Source organism: Manacus vitellinus, unplaced genomic scaffold, assembly GCF_001715985.3.
Source record: "Manacus vitellinus isolate BGI_N305 unplaced genomic scaffold, ASM171598v3 scaffold_11_pilon, whole genome shotgun sequence".
Lineage (NCBI taxonomy): Eukaryota > Metazoa > Chordata > Aves > Passeriformes > Pipridae > Manacus > Manacus vitellinus.
This window is the reverse complement of record NW_021938895.1, coordinates 10974189-10986419: the sequence shown is the minus strand read 5'-3', so window position 1 is coordinate 10986419 and position 12231 is coordinate 10974189. Positions and strand designations below refer to the sequence as shown.

General features: G+C 36.9%; 1 protein-coding gene across 2 annotated transcripts in view; it reads left to right on the top strand.

Annotated features, from left to right (window-relative positions):
* Positions 1-6167: 6167 nt before the first annotated feature.
* Positions 6168-12231, top strand: part of GREB1 (growth regulating estrogen receptor binding 1) — a 91595-nt gene continuing 85531 nt past the window's right edge. For both annotated transcript variants that reach the window (XM_029965831.1, XM_018088829.2), the window contains exons 1-2: positions 6168-6352; positions 6578-6679. The gene's annotated coding sequence lies outside the window, so the exon portion shown is untranslated. The remainder of the gene's footprint in view (positions 6353-6577; positions 6680-12231) is intronic.

Sequence of the window (12231 nt, the reverse complement as noted above, 5' to 3'; positions counted from 1 at the left end):
TTAGTTTGAGGTGATGTAAGGAATATGTCATGCAGTGTGAAAGTCATTGAATAGGATTTGGTGACTGTTGGCTGGTCAGATATTAAGAGGGAGGCTAGCGACTCATAATCTGAGGATTAGGAGACACGAATTCCTGTATTAACCCATGTGGAAAACATTGCATCAACATTTAGCTATGCTGTTGTTCTAGCCAGTCATAAGATCAAATCCTGTTGTTCCTGTGCTTCTCTGTCCTTGCCTGCTGACGTATCTAATGGAGCAAAGAAGAGCCCCCCATGGATTCAGAGTCAGGAAGAGTTTTCTGTATTTACATGAAAATTAAGAAGCCTAATTATTTTTTTTAAATGAAAATTAGATTTTGAAGTAACTCACTTGACTATCAGAGTTTTTGCTGTGGCATTCTACAGATCAAAGAGTTTGATTCTAATGTGTTATTATGTACATTTTATAAAGATGACACATTCTTTATTACTCCTGTAGATGAAAATGAAACTTATACCCCATTTACTGTTATTTTAATGCATATGAAAATGGTTGTGCATTCTTTTTAATATCTCCAGACATTAGTCATATAAGACATGATGCTTAAAATGAAAGATTTGCTTATTTATCTGAATTCTTTTTTAATTGCATTGATTCTTAATGTGCCACCAGGGGGCAATAATTCCATTTCCTAAATCTGATCCTTTACCATCAAAACCTGCCAGAACAGTGGGTTCAGTAACATTTTCACTATATGAGAAAATCAAAACATAACTTTCTTAAAAATACTTCCCTTGTGTAATTTAATATTTTACCCTGCACTACTTTGGCATGTAGGTTTTATTTTGAGCAGCTAAAATTAGACTGCTTTGTAAAAGCAGAGAACCTCATGCAGCGCTATAATGGTGCAAGGTTTGGATTTCATTCAATATAGGATATTTTGTTGTTTTTATATTTCCATTGTAAGATCAAAAAAATTGTTTTGAGTGCCACTACTTTCCTATTATTTTTTTTTTTTGCTACACTAATATCTTATTAATATTTATTAGCCTATATATGTGTTCCTGAATTTGGGAATTACATCTCCTGACAGGTACCTCTATATCCTTATATGATATATATTTTTTCTTTATGTACATGGTAATTCCAGCATACTGCAGTTAAAGCCAAAATTGCCTTCTGCCTACAATACTGTATCAAATGCAATCTTCCCTTTCACAATTGTAACTGGATCTTCCATTATGTGCATATATGTTGTTGAAAAGATGAGCCAGAGGAAATATCTTCCTGCAAAGGTGCAAAAGTACAAAATCATGAAAGACAGCAATAGCTGTAAGTATCTGTTTAAACTTCAAGGAATTACAGAATCATCCATATTTTTGTATATTAGTATGTCTGTCTGTATAAATTTTCAAGCCTCCCTAAGGTCCTCACCACTGCATAACGATTAGGCATAAAGGTATAAATTTTTATGCTCTAAAATGTAATGACTTAAATCTGTTTCTGGCAATAGTAGAGTCTTTCTTGATGTGCTCAGCTTAACTTGACTGAAAAAAATTTCCTGTATACTTGGCAAATAGTCATCCCTTAATTTAAGAAGGCAGATCTCTTATTTCTTCACTTTGTTGTATGAGTATGAGGAAGAGCAAGTCAGTTAATCAGATCTGAACAGCGCAGTGCTAAACAACATTCTTTTTTGTCATGTCTTGAATGGCACTTAGAAGTCATGGATGTGGTATCATGTTGTATACATAGGGTTTAGCTCATGATACAAACTGAAGCTCTTTTTGTGCCTGTAATTCAGAAAAGAAGTTATATAGATGGAAAAAGTACCCTTAAGGTGACATTAAAGGCTACGTAACTAGCAAGTGCTTGCTGCATATGAACACTGGTGTGTCTTATTAAAAAGGTTCAGTGAATATTGTGTTCTTAATAAGGTTTGGATATTTGGCAGCAAGCCATCTGCCAGAGCCTAAGGATTCTAGGCAAAGGTCTTAACAGAGCCTGCTGGAGGTTTTCATCCATGCTAAGGAGTTTAGAAACAGAAGAAGATTCCTGTTGCATATGGGCATTATTATATTTGTTGTTTGTATCTTTTGAGTTGCAGAGGAGGTGCAAAATTCCCTGTTGTATTTAATTTTGTCAGCTTTAAATGTATGAAAAAGTTGAAGTATGTTCTCATGAGATGGTTAGCTTTATAGTTTGAGTGTCAAAGTATCTTTGAAGTTGATTTTTTGGTGGATTTTTTTAATTGTTTTGTTGGGTTTTGTTTTGTTGTTGTTTTGTTTTGTTTTTTTTTTTTTTACTTTAGGTGAAGATTTCCCCATTGTAGTTTTTGTATTATTTGCTAGGATATATGAGGAACCTGAGAATCAGAGAATCATTTAGGTTGGAAAAGATGTCTAAGATCATCAGGTCCAACCATCAACCCAATACTGCCAAGTCCACCACTAAACCATGTCCCTACATGCCACATCGGCACATCTTCTAAATACTTCCAGGAATGGTGACTCAGCCATTTTCCTGGACAGCCTGTTCCAGTGCTTGACAACCCTTTCACTGAAGAAATTTTCCCTAATATCTAATCTAGACCTCCCCTGGTGCAACTTGAGGATTTTTTACTCTCATTCTGTTGCTTATTATTTGGGAAAAGAAACCAGTACCCACCTCACTACAACCTCCTTACAGGTAGTTGTAGGGAATGGTAAGGTCTCCCAAAGTCTCCTTTTCTTCACCTTGAGGTAGTTCTGATCAGAAGCCAAATTCTAAAAATAATAATATTCTAAAAATAATAATAAACTATTTGATTGTAAATGGCAGTTTATCTACTTATAAACCCTAGGAATAAAAAAAAATGATCAGTTGTTACATTCTATAGTAGTGAGTTCTACAATTTTAATTTGTTTGATAAAACAAAGTAATTTTGTTTTAAATATTCTCCCAATCATGTCATTGGGTGCTCTGTAATTCCTGTGTTATGGGAAACTGGAAGAACTTATTTTCAGTTCACTTTTTCCATATTATTCTCAGCTTCATAGGTATTTATCAGCTCAGTTACTGATTTTCCAATTTGAAGACTCATAGCCTATTTCATCTGTTTTGTGTGGAAGTTATTTCAAATCTCTAGCCGCTCTTGTATGTTGCTTTTCTGTTCTGCTATAGCCTTTTCAAATGTGACATTTGAAAGGAATAACACTACAATTTGAAGAAAAAAAAATAAAAGGGAAAAGGAATTTTTTTCCCCAATGTGAGGACAGTAAAGCAGTGGAACAGGCTGCCCAGAGAGGTTGTGTAGTCTCCGTCCTGGAGGTTTCCAAAACATAACTGGGTAAAACTGAGCAAACTCACCTCATAGCTGACCCTTCTTTGACTGGGAGATTGGGCTAGACCCCTCTTTGGCCCCTTTGAACATGAATTATCCCATGATCCCATGACCAGATATGCAGGCAGAGTACAAGAAGTCTACAAGTGTAGACTTAATACAATGTTGAACTGATACTTTCTTCTTTATTCTCACTTATTTTCCTAACATTGTGTGTGCCTTTTTGATAATTAGTGAGCATTATGCTGATGTTTTCAGAAAACTGTCTACAATGCTCAAAAACCTCTTCACTAAGTGGGCAAGAACCCATTGTTATGCACATACAGTTGGCAGCTGCAGCAACAGCAGGGGAAAAAAGTGTCAGAGGGCGGTACTGTGAAATGTGGCTTTGGGAGCAACATCCCTCCATTCTTTCTGTGCTGAGTTACTTCCCTGAACCTGAACGAAAGCAGGTAGTAAGGAAGAAGTGGTTTTGGGATTGCCTGGTTCTGTGGCTGCTGCTATTGGCTGAAGCAGTGGCAAAAACATTGGTTCAAAGAGAAAGAGTGTCTGCTGCAAAGGGAAAGGACTGCAATTCATGGTGCGAGTATGTCCATTGCCATTGCTCCATGTCCTGCACTGGAGAGACTGGGCAGAGCTGGACCCAGCTTTGGTTCCTTGACCATTCTTTCTTCTCCCACTCTCTGGGTAGGTAACTCTTCTGGTCAGCTGCTTTTGCTCCTCCATTGATCTCCAAATCTCTATAAAGAATTCATACTCTCAGCATCTTGGCTCTTCTTTCTGCCCTTCGTGCCACTGTGGCTTGTTAGAACCACAAGGCAGATATTTTCTTGCACATCCATTGTTTTTCATTTCTTACTACTTAATTTAAGCTGCCTTTTCAATCATCCATGTCTATGAGATATGCCTGCAACATTTCACATTTTGTATTTGGGTATCCTGAAAAATCTTGTCACTTCACTGTTCTGTGCTGTGCAATGTTACAGCTGTGTTCCACTCATATACTGCTCTTCTAGTACTGATGTTGGTTTAAGCTATAGGTTACATCTTAACCTTATAGCTAGTAGTTCAGCAGCCTTGTATTCAGGTAAAAAAACCTCTGGTCCTGGTGATATGTTCCTTCCAAATGATCTGTCCATTCTAAAGCTTCCTTTGCTGACCATCAGAAAGAAGGTCTGACCTTCAGAAGTTGTGCTGATGTGACATCTCTGGAGTGTTCTAGAAAAAGCATCTAGATGATTTTATAGAGATATTTTTGCACCAAAATAGATGAGAAATCTGTTTCTCTCTCCTAATTTTAACATTTAAACATTTTAACAGTTTTTATTTTTAAAGTTTACCTGTTCTTAAAATAAAAACTCTGCCTTAGTCCTTAGTGCAGCTTAGTAGTGGTGCTATTGTCCTTATGGTTTGGTAAAGGCTGTTGGAAAGTAATGTGTATACTGGAAATTGGAAATATTTCCATACATACTGCAAGATGACACTAGTTTTTAAAAAGCATATAGAAGCCCTGAGGAAGGAAAGGTTTGATTCTGGCAGTCTGGCTGTCAAAAGTTATCAAGTTCAGGTCTTTACTTTGGCTTGAGTTTTGAAAAAGCTTTGAGATGTGACATTAATTTGGATCTTTAAATTATGTGAGACACACTGAGGTGCAAGTCTCTTGGTCATGGAAATAGGCATAATACCCTTTTGCTGCAGCACAGCACTGTAGTTCATTCTGAATTATTAAATGTGTCAAATGCATTTGGTTTAAATAGTTTGGCAAGAATTGCCCTGGCTGTGCCTTCAAGTGGGAGAAGGGATAGAACACCGTGCTGGGATACAGATGAATGAAGATAAAGACTATGTTCTGATTATTTTCAAGTTGATCGAGAATTTTACAAAGATTGATCAGTAGATTGCTTTGATATGGTGTATGTTGCTTAGAAGGTATCTTTTATTTGTGAGGTGATCCAGGCACGGTGAGTGTTGTTTCTCTGTTCCGTGGACCACCTTCTGCATGACCTTAGATGTGTCATGCCTCCTAGCTGCTCTGTGAGGCAACCAGCAATGAAGAAACATGGGCCAGTTTTAAGATAACTTGTAATTATTACCCCTTCCCTGTGTCTGACCTTGGCTTTGCAGTAGCTAACTTGCTGCTTAATTTTAGATACTCAGTAAAAGAGACTTCATGAAGTGAGTGTCAAATACATCTTCATACATCACTGGAGAGAGCCAGGTGCCTCTCCAGGCCTCCAGAGGGAGATCCTTTCCAGCTAAGGTATTTAACCTTAAGCAGACAAGATCTTTTAGAAGTCTTCAACATCACCTACCTCTCTGCACAGTCTCTGTGACAAACATAAACACTTCAGAAGGACTGTTTTATTGTGTATCTAAAATTAGGTCCTTAAAAAGAACATGCTAGCTAGCTGTAATGATACGTGATTTTCGGGAGCCTGAAAGTGTTTCTAGTCATCATGACTGGAAAGTGAAAAAAAGACCCCTGGAATGCATTTGTCATTCAAGCTGAAAAGTCAGAGGACTTGTGCCTGTGTTTTCTGTGATCTTAAAGGGCTTATTACATAGCTCATAATCTTAAAAAATGCCACTTGTTATTTTTTCACTTTCATTCTCTATTGCATCATCAGATTATGCTGGTATTTAAATCTGGCTTTGTAGGGGAAAAGTTTGGAAGCTTCTTTAAAAAAAAACTATTTAGAATAAGGATTGAGACACAAAGAGCATAAACAATAGGTAAGCTGGATTTGGGAGATAACTAGCTATCCAGGGCACTTTTCTTTATCTGTATAGATTACTTAAACTAATCTCCAAATGGCAGCCTTTGGGTACTGTGACTAGATATTTTTTCACATACAGAAAAAACCCCAAATTTTCTCATTTCTCCAGAAGACTTCCACTTTCCCTTCATATCTCTGGTCTTCCCTGTTCATCCTCTGTTTTATAACACTTTTTTTCCCCTCAGGCTGCTGAAATTGTCTGCACTTTAGACCTTAGAGCCAAATAAGGCACGTCTCGTTGGGAAGATACCATATTCAGTGGGAAGCAGGGGTGAGGATGCATGAGGCCGGGGAGGAAAAGGCGGGGGGAAGGGTGAAGGGGTTGTATTCTTGACCTTAGGTAGCTGGTGCTGAGAGGTAGCGAATTGTGTGGGAGCACAGGCAGACCTACAGCTTGTGGATGGGAAGGAGGGAGCAAGGAGGAGGGAGGAGGAAGCTGGGACAGCGAGGGGGGAGGAGGAGGAGGAGAGAGCAGCATCTCTATCTTTCTTTGCAGACCACGCTGCTAAACAGCGAGGGGAGGCTCATGCTTCCCTAATATCCATCACTCCCTGCTTCCAGCGTGATCGCAGACAGAGCAACAAAGAGGGTCTCAGAGGTAAGATCCATGCAACTTGCAAAGCCGTAGCATCTGCCAAAATACGGAGAAGCAGCAGCAGCAGCAACAATAGAGAGTAAAGATTATCAGCACCTGGGAATGCTCAGAGACGGCAGGGGGGTAACTGGACGCTCCTGAAGGTTAGGAAGTGTTAGTCCCAGCAGCAGTAAGAAGGCAGTAAGGGGAGAGCAGAGGATCGGGATACCAGCCAGCAATATTTATCCGTGGGCAGTTTGTGTCTCAACTCTCTGTATGGGAAGAGGAGAGAATAGGTTAGCAGCATAACTGATACATGGATAAATGAGACTTAACAGAAGATACAAATGGTTTATTTACCCAAAAAAATAGAGTTCTGGAGTGAACAAAACAATTCATTAATTTGTGTATTCAGAAAAAAAAAAAAAAACCACAAAAAACCAAAGCTAAAGCCTGCATATTGTTTTGAATTTTTTTTACAATGAAAGTTTGATTTTTTTATTTTAGGACAGTGTTTTAGTTCAGAAATGCATTTAATAGCAACAACAGGGAAAAAAGGCAAAACTTCCAAATTAAGTGTGGGAGTTTTTAAGTCAAAGAAAATGGACTGTTTGACAAGTATTGTTAGAAAATATTTGTGATGACTAAAGAAGGTATGCTGTTTGAACTGAGAAATAGTGCTTCATTTCATTTAGAAAAAAACAAACCATAATTTTCTGGTGGCCTGAAATGAAATTTCTAGTTATGTTTAATTCATCCATTCAGACAAAAAATTTGGTTAGGTGTATTTATAAAGTTAACTGTTTATTTTTAGTTGTGAGTACTGGAAGTTTATATGAAGGAGACAGAAACTGTAACATCTGTACATTAGAGACAGTGATGCTTGATTTTTGCTTGTGCTTTGTCTCATTGACTTTAGTTTTTGAAGTATGGGCTACATTGGTTTTGATCTAACACCTCGTAGACCTTTCTGAAAATTACTAACTACTAAAAGCTGTAGTGTCAGTGTTTGTTGTTATACATGTCGAACTGACTACAGAGAAAATGAACAGTGGTTTGTATGTCTTATGAGTGAGAGTCTGTAGGATCTAATGGTGCGGTTTCTGTTTGGGTTTTTTTTTGCTATGAAACACAAAATCATTCTCCAAAGGTGGACATTCTGGAATATTTGTGCTTAATTGGAAGTTTCTGTATTTTCATCACAAGATTAGGTAACTAAAATAGCTCTAGTGAGTTGATTCAGTGTCTGAGTGAGGAACTTGGAACTACCATTCTCTGCTGCACTGGGGAACTTGGAGGTGGTGGACCTGAGTTTGATTTGCTTTCTTATCAGCATAAATTTAGTAGTACAAGTGTACATCAGATCAACATCAGGTTCTATACTGGTCTCCTTTGTCTCATTTTTCTTATAAAAGAAGGAAAAGCCACAACACAGGAATGGGACTTTGCTTCCACCAGTTTTTAAAATGATCTTATTTGCTATTTCAGGGCTTATTTCAGTTATATTATTATTTTCCAACAATAAATAACAGTCTGACATTGGTCACTTTGATATGGTAGTTGTCAGCTCTAGGTTTGAAATTTACTTAAGTCAGTAGAGTGTCAGGAGTTTTATTATAAAAGAAAAAAACAAAATAACTTATTTTCCTGTCAACCCACTCCCTTGCTTACAAAACTGGTTTGGGTTTGTTTGGGTTTTTTATCTATCTTTTGTTTTGCTAATTTCAGGAATGAATAATATTTTTTGAAACCTCTTGTTCTGTCTTGTCATTAATGTACAGCTGTTTAAGAAAAGATTGAATTAACTGAGGCTTTAAAAATGATCTTCTGTTTCTTTAGGAAAACTAAAAATGCTACATACAAAATTGCCTACTTTTTTATTTCATTTTTTGGTTTTGATTACAGTTTTTGATTTTCTGTGACTTTTGCCAAAGAAATGGCATGTTCTCACTTTGGAAAGGTTTAACTGTGTTATGTGCATAAAAACCACACAGTAACAAATCAAGCCTAACACAAATCTACTACTGCAGGTAAATTTCATTTGAAGCTAACATTCTTTCCTACTTAGACAATAGTTAGCTATTGTTCTCTTAAAACAACTTTCTATGAATTGTATTGTTCTTGGAGTTTATAAGGGCTAGATGCAAAGCTCCCTGAAGTCAGGAAGAGACATTCCATTGACTTCAAATGGCTTTGGATCAGGCCTGTCACATGAAATTAGCTCCTGACAGAAGGTATTATAAGCACAAGCCCAGAAAAGAATGATTTAGGGATGGAATTTCACTTACGCTGTGATCATCTTTGCTTTGTGAATATCTATTAGGGACAATGTTTTTGAAGCAGTGGTTGATTTATTTTCTGCTAAAAATGGTGTATTTCTTGGTAGTGTAAAAATATAGTGTTGCATAAATTTTCTTCTAACTTAGATCTCGAATGTATTGTCTATTTGTCTATTATTTAAATACCTTATTAGGGTAGTCTTGATACAATAGCTCTGAATCTCTTAGATGGGATTTTATAACTTCAATAATACTATGCATGATATGTACAAAGTTAAGGAAAGACTTTTCTAATGTGAAATAGCAAATTAAATACATGGTTTGAATTCTGTTTTTTCATGTTAAACTAAAATAATATATTCTGTATAAGAAACTAGTGGCTTCCATGGTTTCTCTTCTAATAAAACAACACCTGCCCCCCAAACCCAGAAGAGATTGCTGTATAAAATGTGAAAAATGGCAAAGTCACACATTTGCAGTTTTTCTGCATTTGAAACATGCCTGCATTTGTGTATTGCATTATGCAACTTACATAATGTAAATGTAACCACGAGAAAAACAGTAAAGTCTTATATAACAAAATAAAATGGCAGCATTTTACAGCACGAGTATGTAAGGGGAAATTTGGATTAGGAACCTGTAAACTTTCGAAGGTGATTCTTACTAATAAATGGAAGCTTGTCAGACTCCCAAACCCTCTAGTGATACTGGGCATCATTATCTATAGGTGAAAATTACCTTTGTTTCTTATTGATTGTGGCTCTTCTAAGGAATACAAAGTCTGCATGGTGGATGATAAGTGATCTGTCACTCCTTTTTTCACCTTCATACAAAATAAAGCATTTACTCTCAGCTGAGATCAGGCACAACCAGGGATTTACTTCATGTGAATAACAGCCACATGAAGGGACATAAAGGGCTAGGGTAACTAACAACAACCAAAATCTACATGCAGACATTCCTAATTATACAAAATCATGCCTACATTTGTGTATTGACACGTGCACAGGGAAAGCATAGTTTCTTTAACTGCAGCTGAAGATTCCTTGCTTTTTTCCTACTTAGACTGTGTTTAATGATTCAGTCAGTCAGCAAATCTGACTGACTCTTCAAAACTTCTCTCTTACACAGACTGTGGCAGGGGATACTGTAATCTACTAAGGAAATCCAATCCTTATGTTCGCTTTATTGACATTTGCAGCTGTACCTTTATAGTTACGCCTAAGGACTCCAAGGAACATTGGGTTGGTTTTCAGTTTGTCTTCATTTGCCATTGTCAACGTGTTACCTTTCATGCTTGAATGTTTCTGTCAGGAATAAGGAATGTCTAAGACATAATATCACTGGTGGTGTATCTCTGAAGAAATGATAAAAGAAACTTGCCCTTTAGACATTGTATACCATAGAAAAAATGCTGTAAAATATAAATACTGATTGAGTATTATATGAAGAAAACATCCTTTTTCTAGCTCAACAGCACAGCAGTACTTTATATACTAAAAGCATGTAATTATGCTGACAGTGTATTTATGTAATTATGCAGTAGATAGAATTGAAATATTATTTATGGGAAGCATATTAACATCACAATCGTAAAAATAGTCAATACTGGCAAAGAATTGCAATCAAAGATGTATTTATAGGTATGAGAATTCATCCTGACAACTTATTCTTTTAACACTTTTTGTGTTGCTTTAAGTGATTGCCTGCAAAATGTATCCTTGTTTTTAACTTAGCTGTCTTAGTTTTTAGAGCTTCTTAGTAGGAAAGTGTGGGGCTAAGTCTTCAGTTTTAACAAGAGAAAGAAAATACATAGGTTTGGTCATTTGGGAGGGGAAATTTTTATTTCCACAGTGTTTCTTATCCCTTTTCCAAGAATAAATATTTATTTAAAATAAAAATAACGATCCTGTCCTATCCACACTTCAGAACTGTGAAGTTCTAGTGTTGTTATACAGTGCTTGGAAATGTTAAGCAAGTTTCTAATGATTATAACTGTTTTCATCATACAAATCCTCATTTACAGTGTATATACATTAACTGGAAAATAACCTAACAGGCACAGGGGTAGGTTTAAAAGCACCAGTTTTGCTTCTATTAATGAGAACTTTAGTACATTAAAAAAAGAAAGTATAGAATTTTCTGACTTGGAGCCACATTTTCACATGTTTTCAAAATATCTGTATTCTCCCAGTTTCTCTATGAACTAGAGATTAAAGTACAGGGTCTATACACAGAGTGGTCAAACCATAAACGGAGCGGTGGATAAAACTGTAGATTTCACTGGTGTAATTATTCAGGATGTTATTGAAATAAGAATAGTGAAAATAATTTTGAACACAAGAATGATTTGGAAGTTGCTGAAAAGTTGTAAAGATTGTTTCATTCTTATCTGATAGCTATTTTCATTATTTTCACTTCAGAGGTAATAAAATGGTTGATTTATTATGTAAATGCATAATAATTTTTTTAAAGAAAACATTTTTTACTTACTTGACTGCAGTGTAAAGGATGCTTTAATTAAATGAGGGATCCAGATCTTGGTGACATTTTCTTACAGTGGAGTTGTAAATGGGTTCAGAGAATCACAGAACGGGTCAGGTGGGAAGAAACCCCAGTGGGTCGTCTGGTCCAACCTCCCTGCTCAAGTAGGGTCATCCTAGAGCACATTGCACAGGATTGCATTCAGACAGTTCTGGAATATCTCCAGTGAGGGAGACTCCACAGCCTCTCTGGGCAATCTGTTCCAGTGCTCAGTCAGCCACACAGTAAAGTTCTTCCTCATGTTCAGGTGTAACTCCCTGAGTTCCAGTTTCTGCCCATTGCCTGTTGTCCTACTGCTGAGATGGGTTGAGTGGTCTAGCAATGATGTTTAAGGATGCATCCCATCGGGGCCCATGGACTTGTGAACGTCAAGTTTGATGAAATTGTATCTTACTCAATCCTCCTCAGCCAAGGGAAAGCCTTCCTCCAGGCCTTCTCCCTGGTTTCCAAGGCCAGGGATTCCTCAAGGCAAGTCTTGCAGCGCAGACTGAAGCAACGGAGGCGTTCAATATCTCGACCTTCAGTGCAGCCTCTGTTGCAAGGGTCCCCATTCCATTCAGTTGTGGATCCACATTTTCCCCAATATTCCTTTCGTTATTGATGCATTTAAGCCTTTGATGGGTAGTTTTTAGTTTTATCATTTTATTCGATGAAAACTGTCACAGGTGTAAATGTTGCTTTACGCTCTGTTGTTTTCCCGCTTGTTCACAAAGAGGGAATATATTACCACATTTTTTTTCATTTGTCATCTTT